At 43.5% G+C, this 22,913-nt stretch overlaps 1 protein-coding gene across 3 annotated transcripts in view; it reads left to right on the forward strand.

Annotated features, from left to right (window-relative positions):
- KCNJ16 (potassium inwardly rectifying channel subfamily J member 16) overlaps nt 1–22,913 on the forward strand; it is a 46,026-nt gene that overhangs the window by 20,632 nt on the left and 2,481 nt on the right. Inside the window, exon 1 of one of the 3 annotated variants that reach the window (XM_081849828.1) lies at nt 8,628–8,790. The exons of the other annotated variants lie outside the window; for them this stretch is intronic. The gene's annotated coding sequence lies outside the window, so the exon portion shown is untranslated. Of the gene's footprint in view, nt 1–8,627; nt 8,791–22,913 lie in introns of those variants that run through there. 3 annotated transcript variants of the gene reach the window in all.

Here is a 22,913-nt window from a genome sequence, read left to right on the forward strand (position 1 = left end):
TTGCTGGCCCTTTTCCAAATTGTTTTCTCTTATCTGTGCTTCCTGCACAGAGTGCAAACTCCAATAAACACGACAGTTGTCTTCTGAAGCAGAGAGATTCAAGTGCTACAAGAGCTCCTTGTGTTCTCTACTTAGTCCTTCCATGGCGATAGACCACTTGATACTCTTGACGTACTCTGTTTCTGAAGAACATAGCCTTTTCAAATCTGCCAGTGGTATCTGATCCAGGTTGCCAAACAGAACCTACAAGCCATGTTTTAATATGGTTTCTATAAAACTAAATAAAATATTCAGTCATTCTAGAGGTGATCCTTCACTTTGAGGACATAGAAAGGGGAGCTATGCCTTCTCACTGTTATTATGTAAATTCAGCAGTCAATTTCTCCCACCTAAAGGTAAAGGGCCTCCTGACTGTTACGTCCAGTCACCGACGACTCTGTGGTTGCGGCGCTCATCTCACTTTATTGGCCGAGGTAGCCGGTGTACAGCTTCTGGGTCATGTGGCCAGCATGACTAAGCTGCTTCTGGCAAAGCAGAGCAGTGCATGGAAGCGTCGTTTACCTTCCCGCCAGAGCGGTACCTATTTATCTACTTGCACTTTGATGGGCTTTCAAACTGCTAGGTGGGCAGGAGCAGGGACCGAGCAACGGGAGCTCACCCCGTCACGGGGATTCGAACCGCTGACCTTCTGGTTGGCAAGCCCTAGGCTCTGTGGTTTAACCCACAGCACCACCCACATCCCCTTTTCCTACCTAGTGAGATCTTAATTAATGATATAAGTATATATGTAGGTAAGACTCCCGAACGTTTCTGATGAAGTCTTTGCATCAGCACTAGCTAGGACTGCACATTTAAGCATGAGGCAGAAGCAGCAAAGAGACTAAGTTCATAATTTGGGGTGGCTCTGATTACTTTCATGAACTGAGCCACAGACAGCTTCCGTTTATTGCCTACATGTGATCAATTGTAGTAGAAATGAGGCTGGGAACATCAAGGACTTCTAGGGCCAGGATATAGGGGCCCTTCAAACAAAGTAATCCCAGTGTGCCCTGCTAACTTAAAATAAGAGAGGTTTTTCATCACACTATTGTGACCTATCATAGAATTGTAGAGTTGGAAGGGTCATCTAATCCAACCCCCTGCAATGCAGGAATCTCAACTCCAGCACCCATGACAGATGCCCAGCCAACCTCTGCTTAGAAACCTCCAGGGCAGGAGAGCCCACAACCTCCCGGGGGAGGCCGTTCCACTGTCGAACAGCTCTCCCTGTCAGAAAGTTTTTCCTGAACCTCCTTGAGTTCTCCATTCCGAGTAAGAGCAGTGGTGGGTTCTTGGGGGAGTAGGCCCTTTGCTGGTTTTGGGGTCCCAGCAAATTCTTAATCTCTGCTACCAGGAGCATCATAGCCTAGAGAAGACAAGGTTTGGAGCCAGAGATAATCCCTGCACTCAGGGGCAGCCAGGGGAAGATCCCATGGAAGCTGGCTACATGTATGAAAAGCCTCAATATTTATTTATTTTTACTTCGCTGTTTAATACCTGAGTTAGGCTGCTGAACTGGACACCTGACTATGTGTGGAATGACCATTTTATAACTAAGTGTCTAGTCCATTCAAACTGGGTGAATGACATGATAATCTTGATAGGACATTGGATGTGTTGGATTGTTATAGGCCCAGTCTTTCTTAAAAAAAAAAAACGAAACAAAACAGGAAGACCATTTCAAGACAGGCTAGAGATTCTTCCATTCACATACAGCACATGAAGAGTTTTCAAAAAATATTCTTAAAGGTATACTCCTGGCATAAATTCATCTCACTTTGGTGGGACTGTGTTCCAGCAAAACACTTTAAAACTGCTAATCTGTAATAAATTGTATAGACTGTAAAACATTAGGCTGTAACACATTAACTTCTCAGAGATGAACTGTATCTATAAGGAAGGCCAAGAAACTTTTTGTTTCCCAAAACATTCTTCAGGAGTTGCTTAATGGCAATAAAACCACTTCAAGGCCGGTTTAGACTGATTTTTCTTGAGCCTGTTATTTCTAATGCTTTATTTAGATATCCCAGTTAAAGTCCTTTGTGATAAGATCTGCTCACTCATTTCATCATGTTTGCCTTGGAGGAATAAAGAGAGTCTCTGACTGACATAACAACACTATAAAGCAAACCTATTCCAATCCAAAATTAATTAGGGGTGGAGCAGCTGACTTGGTCCCCTCCTATTTGCTCACTACAAAGCCAACAATTATATACCACAGGGCTCAGCAAAGAGATTGTTTTTTTTTTTTTAAGAAATAAGTTGGCATTATTAATTATTACATGGGTATCTTGCTTTTCTCTCTCTTCAGGCAGCTCAAGGCTGTGTACATATACAATTTTTACATTTCCACATACCCTCACAATAACCTTTGCTTGAGGAAGGTTAGGCTGAGAGAAATATTGAAAGGATCAAGGTCACTCAGTGCAGGGATTTGAACCCAGGTCTTGTCTTCCTGGCCAAGAGCCAACTGCCACATCTCATTGGCTGCGGTGCCAGGCAAGAATTCCATAATATTGATGGAGCACAATCCTATCTGTGTCTGCTTGTTCAGAATTATGTCCCATTAAACAACAACAACAACAACAACAACAACAACAACAACAACAACAATTTATTATTTATGCCCCACCCACTCTGGGCGGCTTCCAACAAAATATTAAAATGCAATAGTCTGTTAAACATTAAAAGCTTCCCTAAACAGGGCTGCCTTCAGATGTCTTCTAAAAGTCTGGTAGTTGTTTATTTCTTCAACATCTGATGGGAGGGCGTTCCACAGGGCAGGTGCCACTACCGAGAAGGCCCTCTGCCTGGTTCCCTGTAACTTGGCTTCTCGCAGTGAGGGAACCGCCAGAAGGCCCTCAGAGCTGGATCTCAGTTTCTGGGCAGAACAATGGGGGTGGAGACGCTCCTTCAGGTATACTGGGCCGAGGCCATTTAGGACTTTAAAGGTCAGCACCAACACTTTGAATTGTGCCCAGAAATGTACTGGGAGCCACTGTAGGTCTTTCAAGACCGGTGTTATGTGGTCTCAGCGGCCGCTCCGAGTCACCAGTCTAGCTGCTGCATTCTGGATTAGTTGTAGTTTCTGGGTCACCTTCAAAGTAGCCCCACATAGAGCGCATTGCAGTAGTTCAAGCGAGAGATATGTAAACATGTATAGGATTGCAGTCAAAGTGTGACCATTCCCATGAAATGAATCATAGTCTCAATCCAATGCTGCCCTCTGTATATATTTGTAAACATACAGAACATGATATTATAAAGGTGATATTGGCAGGCTTTAGAAACTACTATGCCGCTCACATGCCTCTGCAGAAAAAGCAGAGAAATGTTTCTAGAATGGAAAGTGAAGGTAGTTATCACAGCAGTCCCTTGGTTCTCAAACTTAATCCATTCCAGAAGTCCATTCCAAAACCAAAGCATTCCAAAACCAAGGCGTGCTTTCCCTTAGAAAGTAATGCAAAATGGATTGATCCATTCCAAATTTTTAAAAACAACCTGTAAAACAGCAATTAAACATGGGTTTTACTATCTAACGAGATCATTGATCCATAAAATGAAAGCAGTAAACAATGTACTGCAGTCACACAATCAGTCAATCAGTAGCTGAACTGGGTTCCACACAGTCACAAGAAAAAGAGAGCTGCAAAAACAAAAACGCAAAATAAATAGCAAAAACAGTCAGACCTCAGCATAACACTCCAAACAGAAGCGTGGCACTCAAATAGGAAGCGTAACACTCAAAACAGAAGTGTGGCACTCGAAACAGAAGTGTGACACTCAAATCGGAAGAGTAACCTCAAAACAGAGCACATTCGACTTCCGCAAAAGGTTCGCAAACCGGGACATTTGCTTCTGGGTTTTCAGTCTTTGGGATCCAAGTTGTTTGAGTACCAAGGCATTTGAGAACTAAGGTACCACTGTACTGAACACCGTCATGTATTCAAGAAATGTCACCTACAAAACTCCAGCATATCACCTGTAGTTCCACACAGAACTGCTAAGCATAGACATAACAAGGCTGACATCACTCTCTATGGAAAATGTTACGAATACTCAGCACATTAAACAAGAATAAAAGCGAACAGAACCTGATCTGTAACCATGGAACTTCGAGAGCATTTGGCTTGCACATTTGCAAATGAAGAATGAAAACAGTTTAGCATTTTGAACAAACCTTCAGCTGCACAGTGTTTGATGGTAAAAAAAGAAAGAAAAGTTTTATGACCTTTCAGACTGTGAAATGCATGTGTATACTTAAGGCTCCAGGCTCCACTATGCGAATTAATGTAAAATGATTTATTTTGCCATTGGGGGTTAAGAGATGAAACTTCGAAGCAAATTCTTAGTTTAATATCATGCAGAGCAATTCCTTAAGATCTCAGTTTAGCGACTGTGGACATGGTACAGTATCGTTTGACCAATCCTAGCAGTACCATTGAGAAAAAGATTTGCTGTTCTTTCCTTCTCTTACCTTTGAGGCTGAGTGAAATGCTAAGTAGCTGGATCCCAGCATCTGACAAAGGAATATGTGCACATACCTGTGTATATTTTGCAGGTGAAACCAACATACAGTAGTACTTCGGGTTAAGTACCTAATTCGTTCCGGAGGTCTGTTCTTAACCTGAAACTGTTCTTAACATGAAGCACCACTTTAGCTAATGGGGCCTCTGATGGCCGCTGCACAATTTCTGTTCTCATCCTGAAGCAAAGTTCTTAACCCGAGGTACTATTTCTGGGTTAGCGGAGTCTGTAACCTGAAGCATATGTAACCCGAGGTACCACTGTACTGTAATAGAATCTAGCTAAAACTTATGAGAACACTTACTCTGAAAATTGTGTTGCCAAGAAATGCAGGAACTTTTTTGGCAGAAATATATTAATCAGACCTCATTGAGAATGTGTTCAGAAATATTAAAATGACAGATGGATGAAGAGTCAGATAAGGACAAGCGGTTTCAGCATTAGTTCAGGACAAGTAATTGAGATTTTCTTCATTGTGAATGCTTCTCCTTAAATTTTGCACTTCTTTCCTGCCTGGGAAAGCTGAGCTCTATGGCTTGGAAGAAAGTGCATTGCGTGTGCCTCCCTGAAAAGAGAGAAGTGGAACACTGCATCCATTGTGACAGCTTTGGGAAAGGACAGCAGCAGCAAGACATTCAGGAAGAGATGTCAGAAAGACAGAATGGATAGGATGGGAAGCCGTAAGTCATTAGAATACAGATGGGGTGGGATGGAAACATTCATGCTGAGATGTTCCAGCAATTTGTCTGAATGGGATGACCCAACTGGAAACTGTACAAGGGGAATAGACAAATACACCCTCCCACCCATGCCATTGTGTTACTCAAATACGGATAAGTGTTACTCAAATACGGATAAGTAAATAAGTAAAATGTAGTTCTAACACCATGAGTAGTATAGTAAAATAATCCTTGTGGGTTTTGTTTTGTTTTTGTTTTTGTTTTTCTGAGCAACTGTAAAATTGCCCAGGAAATTTTTGATTGAACAAATGCTTTGAATAAATAAATATACTGCAAGCATATTATGCAAGCAGTTTACTGTTAGCAGTGTGTTATGCATACTGTTTCTATAGTTTATGCTTTGCCTTAAAACTTTCAATTTCCATTAGCCCTCCTCCCAAACAAAACTGCTGTGACTGAGATATCCACTGCCTTCCTCTCTTCCTAAGCCATGATTACCTAGCTCAGAAAGAGTCGGCTGGGCACTCCATGTGACACATTCCATTTCTTCAGCCCGCTTTGCCCAATCCCTGATGGGAAGGACCTGTAAGGCGCCATTTCTCTCTTGCAGTGTTTTCTCTCTCTTCCAGGGTGACCTCTTTCATGAGTTGGGAGGGTGACACGCACCCACCAGGTGAAAGTGGCACCCTGGGAAATGCTTTTGGTCCAGGCAACCCTGCCTCCTCTGTGATTTTCCTTGGCAGAGGGTGCTTGGCAGTTTGAAAGGAAGATAAAAGAATTTCTCTCCAGACAGGTAGTTGTGATATTGGAGATCAGTGCAGAAACTAGTGCATCATTACAAAATTTTCTCTGGCAGTGGGATGCCCATGGGCTGCATAAGAAGTAGTAGTATCTTGGGCACTGCTTTGACATTTGCTGGCACCTCTCTTCCCTGGGTCTGGAAGTAGTGTGGCTGTTCCAAAAGCTGGTTGCAAGCTTGCCCCGTGAAAATGAAACCTGCATCTTCTGCTTGGCTTGCAGGGCAGAGAGCAAAACAGAGTGTAAGGCCATGCACTGAAAATGGCACCAGTGAATGTGTGCAGTGCATCTCTGTTCTGAATGTTTAAAGGTAAAGGTAAAGGGACCCCTGACCATTAGGTCCAGTCGTGGCCAACTCTGGGGTTGCGGTGCTCATCTCACTTTATTGGCCGAGGGAGCCGGTGTACAGCTTCTGGGTCATGTGGCCAGCATGACTAAGCCGCTTCTGGCGAACCAGAGCAGTGCACAGAAATGCTGTTTACCTTCCCGCTGGAGCAGTACCTATTTATCTACTTGCACTTTGACATGCTTTCGAACTGCTAGGTAGGCAGGAGCTGGGACTGAGCAATGGGAGCTCACCCCGTCACGGGGATTTGAGCTGCCAGCCTTCTCATCGGCAAGTCCTAGGCTCTGTGGTTTAACCCACAGCGCCACCCGTGTCCCTTTGAATGTTTAGGCTGGTTGAAATTCAATAGGTTATGGCAAAGGTATTCAACCTATTTGGGTCCATGGTTCCCTTAACCAACTGCATTCTTTCTGCTGACCCCTGTGAGGCTCAGGAACGCAGTTATGTCTCCTCTTGCCTGCAGACCCAGCAGCCCCTCAACCCTTTTCAAACACTCTCCCTTGTTGAGTGTTCCCTTGGCCTCCTCTCCAATCCCCTCTCCTTGGGGGGTCCTCTGGGCAGCTGCAGCTGCTGTCCCTGGTCTCTGAGCTGCCCCCTGTCTCCTCACAGCCCTGCAGGGGTCTGGGAAGCACCCCCTAGCCAGCCCCAGATGCATCAGTGACCTGGGGAGCTTGTAGCCAGGGCTGCTGCAACAAACAGCTGTGCAAGCCTTTGGGAGGCAGAGACCTGAGAGAGCACCAAAGGAAGGAAGGGGATGGAAGAGGGGCAGAGGCCAGTGTTGCCTGTGGCACCCCTGACCATCATTCAAGGCACCCCAGGGTGCGACACCGCACTGGTTGAAAACCAGTGGGCTATGGGGATGTCATTGGACCAGACCCATGATCTATTTGTAATAAGTCTCATTTGGTAGGACAGCTGTGCCTTGCAAGGGAAGAGGGGGAAGTGTTGGTGTAGCAAAAAAATATAATTGGGTTTGCATTGAGACTAGACGGTTGTAGAGTCTGGGGTTGTGCCAAATTTTCATGGCTGTTTTTGGTGGAGGAAGGGGAGTCTGCCTCCTCGTATGTTCTCTGAAAGCCTCCTTTTTCAATCAACAAACTTGGCATTCTCCTGTTCATTGCTGTTCAATGCCACTTTGGCTCACCTCGCCCCTGAAATCTTCTTGCTATGTGATCCAACCAATCAGGGGTCAAGGCATCATAATCATGATGTCACAGCTGCACATGGCTGCTCGGTTTTGACTAAGGCGTCACAGGGACAAATCGGAGGGAAAGCACTGCTTCCTGCCTTTGCTCTGAATGGGAATACATTTCTTTTTATCAGTTTCAATCCCTCTACCCCCTTTCAAATGATCACTGAAATTTGACACATATATTTGTGTGAGTTTTTGCACTGGGAAAATTCCAGAGAGAGAGAGAGGGAGAAAGAGAGGAGAGAGAGATGCATGCTGGATTCAGCTCGGCCCTGGTCCAGTCCTATTTCATCTTTTGTGGTGTAAGAAGAGTCTTGGAGACTAGTTCTAGGGCAGTTTTAATCAGAAGCAGTAGAAACATTGAAACTTTCCTTTGGGAGAGTCACATGTTCAAGCAGAGCCTGACACAAAACAAACACAGATTATTTTAATTGTCTGCCTCCTAAAAGGCTGGCATGTTGTATATTTTTAGAGAGCCAAATTTATTTATTTATTTATTTCAAACACTTGTCTGTCTCATCCTCTGTTATGCTGATGCTTGAAGTGTTGCCCAAAATACATAACTACAAAATCAATTAAAACTCAATCCATGTTTCGTTTTGTTTTTAAGGGGGGGAAGCATAAAGCATACACATTTTTTTAAAATAAACAACAACAACAAACCAAAACAAAACCTGAAGCAAAAAACAAACAAACAAACAAAAACCAGCAAAAGTTAAAACATACGAAATCAACCAGAACATCAGAACCAAATTTAGGGAGAAGATCCCATTTTCAGGAAAACAGTTAGGAGGATTTAGCAAAGCCACAACAATGATTCAGAGTTGAACTGACCTTTTTACATGCAACTTTCTCTGTCTGTCTGTCTCTCTGTCTCTCTCAGTTTTGTTTTGCTTTCTTGGAAGTATCTAACACTTTAATGCGGAAGCACAAGTCTGAATGGCTGCCAGGGTTATTGTGAAGAGCCTGTTTGTCCTAAATGCTCAATGAGCTGTGGGAGCCAAGGTTGCTTAGCACCCCATAGAATCAAGACCTCAAAAATAAAAAGGCTAGCTTGAGCTGTAGCTTTCTGGGGTGTGGTGTGGACATAAATAAGAAAATTAAGGAGAGCGCAGTTTTGTTCCACTTCAGTAATTGCCGTGGCTCCTTAGCTAGCGAGCTCTAGCTGGTACTTGGTGGATGCAGCAGCCCTCTTGGCCAACAAACTGGTGAGTGTATTGGGGACCCCCAGAACTGAGATACAAGAGGCTTCATTGAAACGGCAGGCTTCGTAGCTGGGCGGAATTAAGGTTTTAGACACCTTTGTGAATTTTGCATTGATGAGATTGGGGAAAACTGCCCATATGGATTAACTTTTCCCGCAATAACCAAAAGCCAATGGAGAATAAAATTGGGATCGAGTATGTTTTGTGTGATGTCATTTTCTTCAGGTTTGTAATTCTTGCAGCACCTAGGCTCGGTTTCAAAACTGCAGGCAAGAGAGCTACCATGTGTGCAGATGTTTGTTTTGCACGTGATAAGAGAGTGCGAGGACAGATAAAGAGGGGCTTGGAATCACATGCTGCTCCTAAACCATTCAAGGGATTGCTCCTGTGTGGAGAGAAAGGTTTCAATGTCAAGTCAGGACTGCTCTCACTAGTCTCCAACTGCAGGTGCTCCAAAGAGGAGAAAATTGCATTGGTAACAACATGGTCCATAGAAGCACAACATGGCAAGGTTCTTGGGGGATCACAGGCTGGTAGACTGGGAGAAGGAAGAGGAAATGGGGAATGGAAATTTTGGAGAAGAGCTGCAGTGGTACCATTGTGGAAGGACGGAGGAGAAGCGTGACATTTCACAGACTTGTGGAATTGTAGAGTTGGAAGGGACCCTGTGGATCATCTAGTCCACCCCCCTGCAATATAGGAATATGCAGCTGCCCCATAAGGGGATTGAACTTGCAACCATGGCATTATCAGTACCACACTCTAAGCAACTGAGCTATTTGTGGACAGGTACCTGGTGACGTGGGTGGTGCTGTGGGTTAAACCACAGAGCCTAGGACCTGCCGATCAGAAGGTTGGTGGTTCAAACCCCCACAACGGGGTGACCTCCCATTGTTCGACCCAGCTCCTGCCAACCTAGCAGTTCGAAAGCACGTCAAAGTGCAAGTAGATAAATAGGTGCCGCTCTGGCGGGAAGGTAAATGGCGTTTCCATGTGCTGCTCTGGTTCACCAGAAGTGGCTTAGTCATGCTGGCCACATGACCTGGAAGCTGTATGCCGGCTCCCTCGGCCAATAAAGTGAAATGAGCACCGCAACCCCAGAGTCGGTCACGACTGGACCTAATGGTCAGGGGTCCCTTTACCTTTACCTTTACCTGGTGACAATGACCACTCCCCACTTAAAACGGGGGGCACCCTTTGCGTGGACACGTGCAGCCCTGGATCTGGAGTGGCCCCATCAGCATAGGCTTTGCCTTCCCTCAGGTGGGATACCTGGAGGTCCCCGCCTACCCCAGTGAGTTGTCCAATCCCACCTGGGGGAAGTGTTGCCAGGGAAACCAGGCCAGGTAGGGGGAGGGATTACCTGCCCACACAATAGAGGGTGGATCCTTCCTGGTAATCCTCACTTGGCTCCAGAGCTTCTCCCACCCTACCCACCCTCAGTTAATGTCTTCTTTTGCAGGTTAACTTTTCTTCTTAGGTTTTGCAGGTTAACCTGTCTCCACAGGTATGCGGGCGCTGCTACGATAAGGTCGCTGTTAAAGGGCCGGAAAGGAATTTCCCTGCATTGGCAGGTTTCGCCTTTCCCGTAGCAAAACGTCACAACTTTGGCGGTATCAGGCCTTGGGCGGAATCCTTTAGTCCATCTTCCTCTTTGCGGCGGCGATACCAGGGTTCCCCGTTAAAGGGGTTTTTGAAGGGAGGCTTTGGCCGTATGCCGAAAGGTCGTCATTGCTCTCCCCTGGGGCGGCGTAACGGGGGCGGCTATCTCTGCTTGAACATATGTTCTCCAGAGCCGGCCCATCCCCCCCCCCACACTGGAAAACCCTGATGCTCCCTAGGTCCCCGGCTGGGGACTAGGGAGGGAGAACGCCCAATGCCTGAGCCAAGGTCTACCCACATTTGAAATTTAATAAAGTTGTGGCCAATTTAATCCCATAGCACGTTGTCTAGAGTCGTTATTCCACATGACGGGGGGGACCACTCGGGATCTGGGGACTCCGCCTGTCCACGCAATAGATGTGTTGTGGTAGCAAGGAGATTCAGATCAAAATCATGGACCTTCTGAGAGTGTTCCCTTGTACCAGTGCTCTTCTGCTGGGCTTTGTAATCCCCTTGGGCTCAGCTTGCTATTATTTGTTCTTCTTCTCTTTGCTCTGCCCCACTCAGTTATTGTGACAGAGCTCCTCCCTTTCCTGATATCACCCTTGATTGCCTTTATCATGCAACAAGTCAGAGCAGAGCTCCTGCCTTAATCTTCTTGATCTTTTTCTCCACACTTTGGTCCCCTGAACCTTTCACCAGCTTCCACGGCCTGCCCATTCCTCTCTTCACTGGATTCTGTCCTCAGCCTACCATTTGACCTCTGGATTTCGTTTCACCCCCTCTATCCAGAAAGCTCAACTGTCCTCCCCACACTGCCCCAATCCCCAATTACATGACACTGCATCTCTTGGTCCGATGAACATGTTAATTCACAGGCTCACAGTGTGCCTCTACTGGCTAATTTTTAGATGCCTGGTCTTTCCAGTATACTGCTTGCACCATTATTTATAGCATGCTGTTGGTGCTTTTGTACTAGGTTAGTCTTCCTATGTCACAAAACAGCTTTTACATCTACAGTGATGCCCCTTAGCATTTCCTGTTATTGTCTGAATAAACTTGTTTTGTTTTGTTCCTTCCACTGTGAGGACTTACAAACTTTCACATGCTTACAGCCTGCTCTTATATCTCTGAATCAGGGCACTGTGTGCATAATCTTGAGAGTGTAGGGCAGACAATTGGAAGGGGGAGAAAAGAGTTCAGATGTAAGTTCTAGGAAGAACTAATTACAGTGGAATTTCCCAAACATGTAACTGGTGCCTACTGACATTTTAGTAATAAGAACATGAAAATAGGATCCACATTAATTCCAGCTCACACTCTTGAGCATCTTAGAGAACATCTATTACATTTCCCTTGTCTCTAACCTGATCCAAACATCACTACAACATGCTCATATGCTTTTTTCATATAAAAAGGGGGAGGGGGAGGAAAGAAGAAACTTCAGTGGCTTGTGACACTTTGAAGGAAAAGTTTTCTAGCATCAATGGAATAATCTGCATAGAGTGTGTCACATATATCCAGTGCTTTTTTTTTTTTTTAAAAAAAAAACATGTTTAAGAGTACTCTCATTTTGACTCAAGAAAATCACCACTTTATAGTTCAAATCGGGGAAAATAAATACAGTAAATGGACAAAAGAATCACAAAATGTTTAGGGGTATGTGTCTCCCCGAGTCCCCCCAGAAAAAAGCACTGCATATATCTTTTATGTAAAATAACTTACTTCCATACTAATGTAATGGGAATGTTGACATTTCCAAAACACCACCATTGATTTTATATTTTATATGGCTCTGTTCACCAGCAAAGAACTTTCCTTTTGTACTAGCAATTATGAAGCTTTGTTTTGCCTTCTCCTGCAGCCTCCTTATTTGCTCTGAGTTGTTCTATTAAACGATAACTTTCCAGCAGCTCCTATATGGTACCTTCCTTGCTTCTACTCATGCCTATGAAACACACTTTCACTGGGATAATAGGAGTTCATCTGTAGGAGAGGGGTCATTTTGCATGGCCACTATGACAATGCTGGCTCATTAAGATCCCACTTTGGGGTAAAGGTTATCTTAGATTATCTACGGGCTTCTACTCCATTGTTCTGTGATGATTCTCAGTTTGGCAGATGTTTCATACTTTATAGAATGCATCTCATTGTTTTTAATGCGAGCGGTCTTGGGAACATATATATCCAGAAAAGCCGTATACAGTTTCTGAAATTAATAAAGATGCCAGAATGAATCATTTCTACAGAACAAACAATTCATCTGCTTGGTGCTTTGTGAAAGAACTGCCCCACCTGATTGGGGCTGCCAGTTTTAACATCACTTGCTTGTGGGTTGATGGACAGTATGACCTCTCAAGTTGCATTGTCAGTACAGAGAGTGGCAATTGCTTGTTCAGTGACAGTGTGTGTGTGGTCTTGATTCAGCAGGCAACCCCACAAATTGGATATGAAGGTTTGTTGGGTTTTATATTTAAAAAGTTAACAACAAGAAGACAAAAGTCAGATGTCCATTAGACACATCCCTGTTGGTCTCATTCCATTATCTCATGAATCTTTCATTACATAATGGAAATTATAGGCTCCTCTAAGTTATATTTCTTTCCAAAAATCACATCCGGAAATCACATCCATGCCTCTGCTAGCGCTGGAAGTAAATGTTTCACAAAATGGGCAGAATTTTTAAAACTGAATGAAATTTTAAACAATTTAGAATATGTTCTAAAAAAATCTTACATATTGTATTAGTTTTTTTTCAACAAAAGCCTAAATCTTGTTTTTGTTGCTGTTGTGATGATAATGATGATGGAATAGGATGTCCCTATTTTCATCGGAGAAATGTTGGAGAGTATGCTGTTCAAGATTGGCCAGGACCCTGAAAAGGAGCAATCCTCTTAGAAGTCATTTTCCTGCAGCAGGAAATACCCTCTGTCCCAAACAATGGTGTGCCTATTATATACATGTTCTGAATAGCTAATACCCAATGTATGCATTTTCTAACGTATAGAAATGCAAGTCTTGAAATGACCAATTAGCAGTTTCGGTTATACAAACACACTACGAGACAAATGCCTTTCAGCTGCTATGACCATTCACTGTTGAATCAGCTAAGCACTGCTGGTTGAAATGTCAACGAAACAGCCTATTAATTATAATTTTTAAAACTACTTGAGAGTTCAGGCCACATTAACAGAAAACGGGCTACATTAACAGAAAGCAGTCAAACCTGATCCTCTGATTGTTGGTGAGATGCCTTTTACCTGTTATTCAATGTGCTGTTATATTACATCATGTCTTGCTTAGAACCACAAGAAACCCATTTACTCTTCTCTGCCAGCAAGAGCTGGAAGTGAGGATTGGTGTTTTCTGTGTTCCAAAAGCTGCATGTAACCCATGAGGTTCCTTGGGAAAAGAAATCAGGAGAGAAACAGTCAAGTTCTCTACTTCTGGCAAAGGGGCGAAAATGTACATATATTGATTAGACATACAGTAGTACCTCGGGTTACATACGCTTCAGGTTACATACGCTTCAGGTTACAGACTCCGCTAACCCAGAAATAGTACCTCGGGTTAAGAACTTTGCTTCAGGATGAGAACAGAAATTGTGCTCCGGTGGTGCTGCAGCAGGAGGCCCCATTAGCTAATGTGGTGCTTCAGGTTAAGAACAGTTTCAGGTTAAGAACGGACCTCCGAAACGAATTAAGTACTTAACCCGAGGTACCACTGTATAGTATTTGGTTGTATGAACTCATGATTTGGTTAAGGGTTGATGAGGCCTACAGTTGGTGTGGCATAAGAGCCACTCACACAGATATGGCAGGACAAATTTTTAGGAAACAGTGTTTCCAACTCTTGGTATTGACAAAATCCTGAAAATATAATGATGATCAGAATATCTACCTAATAGATACAGTATCTAGATGTGGTGGAGAGGAACTTTAGCCATGAAGCTCCTTAGGGGATCATGGGCCAATCACTTCCTCTCAAGGTAGCTTACCTCACAAGGTGATTTATACCCTGCTCTGTTGTTTTGCTCCAGGGGATTAGCCCCATGTCCCTTAAAAGGTTTTAAAAGTAGACCACATAACGGCTCCAGGAATAAATAATAGAGTGCTGAAAACAACATTAAAATACTGAGTTTAGCATCAACAATAAAATATATTGAACTCCTTAGAGAATGGTAGACACAAATAATGCTGATCTCTTTTTTTAACAAATGCACACATAAACACACATTTCTGGATTTAGTGGAACTTTTAATACTGGGAGACATCATAAACTTTTTTATGGGTGCAGATCTGAGCAAGTGATCTTAATCAAATCAAATTTGGGCTGGAATCCTAAACCTATCTACAAGGGAGCAAGCACCCTTTAATTCAGTAGGATTTTGTAAGTAAAGATGCTTAGGATCATATGCTGTCAGTCTCCACTTCTGACCTTAGTGCAGAAATTGGTAGCTACATCTTCATGTCCCATCTAATTTAGGAGGTCAAATCAGTTGAGAGCAATGGTCCCTTCTGCCTTTGGAGGCCATGGATCTGACTGCCAAAGGAACCAGCTGCAGTCAACTTCTGTGCACTCCCCCATCCTTCTGTCAATCATCATTGGCCAAGTACCACCTCCTCCTTTTTTTTAAAACAGGATCTGGTTTCAGTTAGATGAATTAAATGGTACTGTAGGCTGTTCTAGTGTGGATGACAGCACCGTTGCATGACATTCAAGTCTGCATAACAGCCTCCTGCTCTGTGCTATTTATGTCTTTCTTTCAAATGTTTAATAAACACTTTTATATTGACATATTAAGGCGTCTCTATTGAGACCAATCCAAGTAGTATTTTGCTCCTACTAAACATAGATTCCAGCTCATTTCAAGCATATTTATATTCCCATGTTCAAACTATTGTACTTTACTTTGATCTATTTTTAAAGCACAGAAGAATAAGGCAAATTTCAAAATAAAGGGGCAACTGAGTTCTCTGTTTCCTTTTCCCAAATCTCCCCACTGGTTCTTGAAGTTGTTGCCACCCTTTATACATGCAATATAAGGACCTCCTTAAATGGAAGGAATTACACAACTGGTCCATACATGTATGGAGAAGAGAGCAACAAAAACTCACTATAGAAGGATATAGGGTGCAAACCATTTTTACATTCCACTAACTTTCAAGTATTTTATTGTCTAATATTCTGTTGGGAGCTGCCCAGATTGTCTGGGGAAACCAGCCAGCTGGGTGGGGTATTATTATTATTATTATTATTATTATTATTATTATTAATCTCACTTGTCTTGCTTTCCACAAAATCTAGCATTCTTGTGTGGGCTTCTTTCCTAATCTTAATTTTTTAAAAAATTATCTATATTCCCAATGCAAGAATAGCATGATCACACTCCCAGTTTCCAATGGAAAAAAGTACTAAGGTTTATTTAAAGCTGTGTACACACCATACATATGCCACAGTGTATACGAAGTCCTACTGCAAAGGAAGGCAGGGAGGAAAAAACGTGTGTTGCAACAATTCATTTCCAATGTTACTGTAGCTCTCCATCTAAAGCCACCATATCTTTACATGGTGACAAGGCCACAGCTGTTAGATTGTTTTCAACCAGAATCTGTACAGGGTAAATGGTGGGTGGTGCAAGTGGTATGTATTTCATTCATGAGCATCTATGGTATCGGTATCTTCCATCATCTATATTTCCATTCATGAGCATCTATATTTTTGTTAGATATGAACCGTTGGTTCCATAGTTATTGGATTTCCAATAACCGGAATGCGTCCAGTGAATCTTCCATAGCAAGGTGGTATCTGGGGCAGCAGTGGCAAACAATATGCATTTAAAAATGAAAATTAAGATTATGCACAGAGATAAAAGGCTTTGTCAAGAGGAGTGTCTAGACAGAGCAGCAAGTGAAGATGGAAACACAGGACAGAAGCATTTGTCAAGGATGCTTTACATCAGGGGTGGAGAATCTCTAGGTCTCTCTGGCCCTTGGGACTTTCTCCAGGCGATGCCCCCTCCCAGACCACACTCTCTCTTTCAAGGCCAGAGCCTTTGCCTCACACTTTCTTGAGTGTTTGCCTGGCTCAAATGTGTCATTGAATTCTGATAATGCATCTTGCTTGTTTGTTAAAGGATAGACAGGGGAGTCACCATGTGTGTCGAAACTAGCCTACAGTACAAAAGTAAAATTTATATTCATTGCTCTCCCCACTTTTGCCTCTGGCCTCACCCCCCATTGGTATGTGGTCGCTATAAGGTTTCCCACAAGGGAAAGTGGTTTTTTGATTGGAAAAGTTTCCCTAAACCTATCTTAGATAAATCTATGTAACACATAGGCTATGAAATTGTGTTCTGCATTGAGTAGAGATGCCTATCTCAATGCAGAAGTTCACATTTAGTCACTTTTCTAGCTCTGTAATTTTTATATCCGTTCATCTTAGGCATGTAAACTGTTGGATGAATTCAGAGATAGATGAGCAGAACTTTGCTCAAGCAACAGGGGACCTCCCAAAAGTCTCTGGAATAGCATGTGATGGGGATAGAGGACTTCAGTGCAGGTCATCTCTGAATTCAAGTCTGCATATTTCCCCTCTCCATAAGTTCAAGGTGTCATTTACTAAAAGCAAATGCAATGACCAAAAGGGACAAAGCGATAGATCCAGTCTTGTTGAATCAGATGCTAAGCTCCAGTTCACCATCCCTCATAAAAACCCATGCTACCAAATGCCATTTCAAAGAGATGTATTTCCCAAAGGCCAGGAGGAATTCCACAATTTGAACATTGTCATTCTAGTGTAGACTTTTCTTTACCTTTTACAGCTAATATGAATCCCACTGGAAGTAAACATTGACCAACTGGGTGCAAAGCTTGAGACTTCTAAGTTCATTGGGCACCCTCAGAAGAGGAAGGAGCCCATTTAAGTCAATGGACCCTAAGGGCACTGAGCTCTTAGGTCCACTGATCTCAATGGGATGTCAGCAGGCCCCATGAAAGCAAACATTTATCTCCTCACACACAGAATAGAGTGTGTATCTGTGTATACATACCTGAAGTCTTTGGAGCACAGTCACTGGTTCCATAGAGACCTGGGGAAGTGAAAACTAAATTCACATTCACATATAGCCAATCAGAGAAAGGGCTTCATCTGAGATGCTGCCTTCTGAAACAAATTTATTTTTCTTGAAAATGAGTAACCAGTGGATGGTCCGATTTCAAAACAGGTCAAAATGTTCCAGCTCTTCACATTTCTTAATCTCAGAACAGAAAGTCTCGCAAGGTTACACAACTTCACTGGGAAAGGATGAAACAAAAAGCACTAAAGCTCATTCCAAACCCTCACTGATGAGTAGTGCGAAAGTGTGATGCGACTACTAAACCAAAGCTTGAGTTGAATTCATTGCGTGCTTTGGAGATTACAGAGGGAAAGCCCCCCATTTCAAGCAAAGTCCCAGGCTGTTTTCTTTTATTTATTTATTTATTTAATCAGATTCTCAGAACAGAAATACTTTGGAACATAGGTTTCATGCTGCTTTCTTCACTTTTTCCCTATGACCAGATTCTTGAAAAATTCAAATTTCCCACTTTCTGCGGTGACTAGACAATGGCATCACAATGGCTCTTTACGGGAACTGCAGCTCTGCGTCAAGGCCTTTTCCAATGACAATGCTTCCACGACCAAGACGTGTTTCTGTTTTCAAGACAGCAAAGCAGCTTGGTTTTACACAGACTCCCCCAATTCTAAACTGGTGATCTGAGGGCAACATCTTAGTGCTGCTGCAGACCCTACAGCAGCACCCAGGTCAGGATCACAGTGGAAGAGAATGGCAAACAAAATTTCCTGTTGAGTTAGATCATGGATGGAGAAACCAATGTCCTTCAACTCTCAGTGCACCCAGAGCAGTCATTTCATGCCCATGCCACAAACAACAAATCTTCACAAGCCTTCCCTTCATGTAGTCTTCCTCCTTTTGGAACAGAGGAGTCAATTTCAGTAGACAGTTCTCTTGTTTGAAGGGGCTGTCTGGTCCAAATCCAGTTTAAAGAACCGTAAGAAGGGAGGGCAGGGATCACGGTGTGATCCATCTGTCGTGTGCAGGTACACAGGTTGCGTGTTCACAGTCCTCCCTACAGTGGAATGTACTACATTTCTCTTTTCTCTTTCGTGTTTTATTTTGCAATTTTATGTTGCGAACTGCCCTGTGATCTTTGGGTGAAGGGCAGTATGCAAACAACACCACCAACAAAAATATTTAAATCCTTACGATTGTTTCGAAACTTGCATCTATACCAGTGCCGGATTTACGTGTAAGCTAAACAAGCTATAGCTTAGGGCCCTACTCTCTTGGGGGCCCCCCAAAAAATTAAAGGGAAAAAAACCCTTTACATTTCCAAAATACAGTGGTACCTCGGGTTAAGTACTTAATTCGTTCCGGAGATCCGTTCTTAACCTGAAACTGTTCTTAACCTGAAGCACCACTTTAGCTAATGGGGCCTCCTGCTTGTGCTGCGCCGCCAGAGCACAATTTCTGTTCTCATCCTGAAGCAAAGTTCTTAACCGGAAGCACTATTTCTGGGTTAGTGGCGTCTGTAACCTGAAGCGTCTGTAACCTGAGGTACCACTGTATTAGATAATAAACAAATAAAATGAAACCTACATACAGCAACAGTGGCAAATGGCTTTAGATACCTATTAGGTCCATAAATTACCATATAGCATCTATTCAACACAAAAAACAGTGACAATTTTTTTTTTTTTTTTTGTAGACAAAGGACAGCTGGACATATAAAGGGCCCCATTACCTTAAGTAGTTTAGGGCCTCATCAAACCTAAATCTGGCCCTGATCTATACACATCAATCAGCATATGCATATGCTTTGCAAATGCCATAGAATCCATCATAGAATCGTAGAGTTTGAAGGGACCCTGAGGGTCATCTAGTCCAACGCCCTGCAATGCAGGAATCTTAGCTAAAGAATCCATGACAGATGAGCATCCAACCTCTGCTTAGAAACCTCCAAGGAAGGAGAGTCCACAACTTCCCAAGGGAGATATGTGCCCTATTTTCTCCTTTTTTTGGTGATACATTTCCTCTCTTTTCATGCATAGATTCCTACCCTATATATCCCATAATACCAGAGTTATTGTGAGCAGACGGTGCAGAGGCTGCTGGTGTGCTGGTGAAGCATCACAGAGCAGCCATTTCAACACTGGCATTGCAGTTACAGTCATACCTCCGGTTAAAGATGCTTCAGGTTGAGCGTTTTCAGGTTGCGTTCCACTGCGACCCGGAAGTAACGTAACGGGTTACTTCCGGGTTTCGCTGCTCACGCAGATGTGCTCAAAATGACGTCACACGCATGTGCAGAGGCAGCGACCCGCACACACACAGACGCGGGTTGCGTTCTGCTCAGGTTGCGAACAGGGCTCTGGAACGGATCCCGTTCGCAGCCAGAGGTACCACTTTATTTATCTGGACACTGCAGGGTCAGGGCTATGTGGGTGCATCAGCAGAGCCAATTTTTCATTGCTACTAGTGCAGCTTCACAGTCCAAACTTGCCACCAGCCTGCAGCAACACTGGTGTTACAAGAGCAGCTCTGGGTTATCACCCCACTGCGCTGGCCACTCCGGAGAGGGTTTTTCCTCAAAAGACCACTACTCAGGCATCTGTTTAGGCAGAGCAAGCCTTATGCAGAATGGCATGTCAGGCGATGAGAAGCTTTGATGTCCCCCTTCAGTTGCTGAGTAACCTCAATATTGCATCTCTAGCCCATTTCATGACATTGATGCAAGATTTCCCGATCATAGACTTAGGCTAAATCTGCAAGCATGGATCTGATCAGTTTGTTGACTGTGCACCATGTTGGAAGTGAACCCCAACACAACACTGTCCAGTCATAAGTGCTGTCAGATTTTTAAAATACTGTAAATATGAACTGGCAATATTATTTATTTCCAATGTTGTGTGATTTGGCGGCTGCTCCTTGGACCAAAGCAACCATTGCAGTTGGCATACCCTGCAAGATTTCTCCAATGAAAATAGACACTCTATTCTATAAGAAGAAGAAGAGTTTGGATTTGATATCCCGCTTTATCACTACCCTAAGGAGTCTCAAAGTGGCTAACAATCTCCTTTCCATTCCTCCCCCACAACAAACACTCTGTGAGGTGAGTGGGGCTGAGAGACATCACAGAAGTGTGACTAGCCCAAGGTCATCCAGCAGCTGCATGTGGAGGAGCGGGGACGTGAACCTGGTTCACCAGATTACGAGTCCACCGCTCTTGACCACTACACCACACTGGCTCTCAACAACAAAAACAACAACAATTTTATTATTCATACCTCACCCATTTGATTAGGGTTGCTCCAGCCACTTTGGGCGGCTTCCAACTTATATAAAAACATAATAAAACATTCAACGTTTTAAAAAACCCTCCCCTATCCAGGTATCTTCTAAAGGTTGTAAAGTTTTATAAAGGTTGAAAATAGGGGAAAGCGGGACATACTGGGATCAAATCAGAAACTGCGACGGCTTCTGTAAATCCAGGACTGTCCCTGGAAAATAGGGACATTTGGAGGGTCTGAGTTGACACTCCTCCAGGTGTTCTTTTTGTTGCGCATTCATGATGCTCTGTGCTCTTGTTACCATTGGGGTTGTCACACATGATCCTGCTTTCAATACTGTTCACCCCTGCAAAATTATGGGGTGGTCACACTGTTTCATTTCCAACCGGTTGATACCCTGCTGAAATCAGATAACTTTTTCAACAAAAACAAAAAAAATGTTTTGGTTTATTTTGGTCCTTCTTTAGCTCTTCTGGAGAACAATGGTGTGGTAGCAATGAAGCAACATAGCATAGCAGACTAAGGCAGAATAAATCCACTACTAATGCAATATTTCTGTGCCAAGAACATGTTGCAGAACAGAGCCACACAAAGGCAGCAGTCTGGAGAGGCCCTCGGTCTCTTTCATTCTTGAAAAGCCCATCATAAATACTTATTTTGAGATTTTCTTTCCATATTATTGCCTGCCTTGTCCTGGATTCCCTTCCAAGACAATTACTCCTTTTAGCTGTGGCTCAGGCCAGCATTACATTTGTTCTCACATAAGCTGTTGTCTGACCTAGTCAATATGGGGGGGGGAGAGGGGGGAGAAAAACAAATTATAACCCCAAGCATGTTTTAAAATAGGAGATTACTGGCCTTTGGTTGCAGTGCACTTCCTTTTCACACCTCTTAATGTGCAGCTCCTTAAATCACCACGACGCTTTCCAATTGCTGTTTGTTTTTCAAAGACAGCGTATTAAAATGTCGGTTCACGAGAGAGCAATGGATGAAAAAAAAATGAGGGGGGGGAAATGGCGAGGGGTGTTTTAAAGCTGCAGTTACAGCAAGTCATATGAATATTTCCAATAACTGTGTTCCAAGAAGTATTTTTGGAAGCATGAATGTTGTGTTTTTTAATGAAGGCCATATTCTGAGGATACGACACCATATGTCACAATCATTCTTCGACCAAAAAAGTAAAAGGAAAGTATGCTAGGCTTTAAAGTGTTTTGGAAAACTGTCTTTGCACGGCTGTCATTACTTGCGTGGCTGAGGGATTCTTTGTTTTTTAGCACATCCTAAATGAGATGAACTATGTGCCTCATAGGACGGAGCCTATCCAACTTGCTGCTTGGGTAGAAAAAAATGATAGCTCACTTGTGATTTTCCTGGGTGACCCTTAGGGCAGCTAATCTGTGGCTGATGTAGTAGAACAGGCCTTGGGTACACAGTGATCCATGCCACGGTCACCTCCAGGCTTGATTATTGTAACTCGCTCTACGCGAGGCTGCCCTTGAAGCTGACCCAGAAACTCGACCAGGTGCAGAAGACCGTGGCGAGGCTCCTTACAGGGTCCTTGCCACAGGATCACATTCACACAGTGCTTTACCAACTGCACTGACTCCCAGTGGAGTACTGGGTCAGGTTTAAGGTCTGGTTTTGACCTTTAAAGCCCTATGCAGCCTAGGACCCATGTACCTACAGGACCGCCTCTCCTGGTATGCCCCGCGGAGGACCTTAAGGTCCACAAATGACAACACTTTGGAGGTCCCAAGTTGCAAGGTGGTTAGATTGGTCTCAACTAGGGCCAGGGCCTTTTCAGTACTGGCCCCGACTTGGTGGAATGCTCTGTCACAACAAGAGACTAGGGCCCTGTGGGACTTGACATCTTTCTTCAGGGCCTGCAAGACAGAGCTGTTCTGCCTGGCCTTTGGTTTGGACTCAGTCTTTGGTTTTGGACCCTTATGTTTCCCTCCCTTATGGTATTGATCTATCGGATACTATTAAAATGATACTATTAAAATGAGGCTGCATTTTAAATTTGTTTCCCCCCTCCCCCCTCCCTCTAATTTTAGTGGTGTTAGCTGCCCTGAGCCCAGCTCTGGCCGGGAAGGGCAGGTATAAATAAAAAATTATTATTATTATTAATCAACCTATGGCCTTTTAAACTGTATGTGGCGTTATTGTTTTCG

Source organism: Podarcis erhardii (assembly GCF_964252035.2).
Source record: "Podarcis erhardii genome assembly, chromosome: 2".
NCBI lineage: Eukaryota > Metazoa > Chordata > Lepidosauria > Squamata > Lacertidae > Podarcis > Podarcis erhardii.